Raw genomic sequence first — 1872 nt, forward strand, 5'->3', positions numbered from 1 at the left:
ACTTGAAAAAAACATCATTTTAAAAAACAAATGGTGCGAGGTTTAAAAAGCTAACACATTTAGAAAGGAAAAGGAAATCAAAAAAAGAAAAAGGAAAAAAATAAAGAGAAATAGAAAACAAGACTTTGTTTATTAGAATAAAAAACAATTGTAGCCTTGTTGTCTAGTTGGTTAGTGCAGCTCTGATAATACCTAAAGGTGCATGGTTCGAATCTTGGTTCTCACAACCTCGCCCGTTAAAGTAGTTGTGCTCTCGCTTCTCTCTTGTGGCCGCTACATATACTCTTCTGTTGGCTTTGGTTTGCCAGCCACCACGTCCGACCAGCACAAAGAAGACCGTACTCTTGTGACTTCGTGTCTTGCTAAATATCTTGGTCGTGTCTTTGGTCGGAGAGGCAGGCAGCCGGGCCAGGTCAATCAGATGGCGGAGGTGGCGCCACCCGCGCCGGAGCCGGCAGAGGACGTCGCAGACGAGAAGGCGGCGGTACCGTCGCCGGAGGAGTCGAAGGCCCTCGTAGTCGCCGAGAGTACGTGTGTGCAGGTTGATTGATGCATGTTGCATGGTTAGCAGCGGGGAACTACAACTACATGGTCAAGCAGGTGTGCTAACCATTTTCATGTTTCTCTCCTTCAGATGATGCTGAGAAGCCTGCAGCTACAGGGGGCTCACACGAACGAGGTACCGGTTAATCCTCATCCAAGTCTGAAATCAACCATATATTTGAGCGGTTAATTATTTTACTTTTTGGAAAAAAAAACTGATGTGCAACTCCGCCCCTTCTTCAGACGCTTTGCTCACGAGGGTCGCGACCTAGAAGAGGATGTCGCTGATCAAGGCATGGGAGGAGAACGAGAAGGCCAAAGCCGAGAACAATTGAGTCTCCCGTTCTCTCAAAAGTTTTAAAAGTAATCACTACCAGTGAAATTCACCGAGACGGCTCCATTTTTATCCGTATTCAGATTTTGAATTCCGTTGCACTCAGAATTCAGATATCACCTCGTGTCTCTCATTTAAGCCATCGTTGTTTCTTTCCCGTGTCACGTAGGGCCGTGAAGCTGCTGGCGGACATTACCTCGTGGGAGAACTCCAAGGCCGCGGAAATGGAAGCCGAGCTCAAGAAGATGCAGGTAATTAGAGCTCCCACTTACTGTAGGCGACGCCATTGGTAGTGCTACGTAAGCTATTATTAATTGGCACAAAACGTCGTGGGGGCACCTACGTACGTGCAGGAGCAGCTGGAGAAAAAGAAGGCGCGCTGCGTGGAGAAGCTCAAGAACAGCGCGGCGACGGTGAGGCGGAGGAGAAGCGTGCGACGGCCGAAGCGCGGCGCGGCTAGGAGATCGTCGCCGCGGAGGAGGCCGCAGCCAAGTACCGCGCCAAGGGCGAGGCCCCAAAGAAGCTGCTCTTCGGGGCCTTGAGCAGAGGATAGCCGGCCGGCCGCGGCTTGGAGACAGTCCTCTTCGCTTTGGTCTTCAGCTTCTCTCTGTTTGACCGTTGTAATTACTTGTGTATTTATATCCCTGGGTGCAATCTTAATTTGTATGGTACCATCAATTACGCCGTGATGTAATTTGTGATTATTTTGTGGGATGATAGGGTATACTCTACAAGGGCGACCACAACCAGTAAATTTTCTCCCGCATACGAGTTCGTAAACAAGTGAATCACTCTATGAACGTGGATGCGGAAGGACGACATCCAACGCTGGTCGCATACATCCGGTCAACAACTCATACCAATTAAATGAAACTCATGCAAACACGACGAATTTCATTCAAATTCGGATATAGTTAACACAAAAAAGATAGTTGTTTCGACCTTTTAACCAAAAAACTTGAAAAAATAATGTAAACCCTATACTAGACGCCCAC

General features: G+C 48.0%; 1 pseudogene; it reads left to right on the forward strand.

Moving 5' to 3' along the window:
- Window positions 1-421: 421 nt before the first annotated feature.
- On the forward strand, window positions 422-1459 carry LOC123410267 (annotated as a pseudogene).
- The last annotated feature ends 413 nt before the right edge of the window (window positions 1460-1872 follow it).

This window comes from Hordeum vulgare, chromosome 1H (genome assembly GCF_904849725.1).
Source record: "Hordeum vulgare subsp. vulgare chromosome 1H, MorexV3_pseudomolecules_assembly, whole genome shotgun sequence".
Taxonomy (NCBI): domain Eukaryota; kingdom Viridiplantae; phylum Streptophyta; class Magnoliopsida; order Poales; family Poaceae; genus Hordeum; species Hordeum vulgare.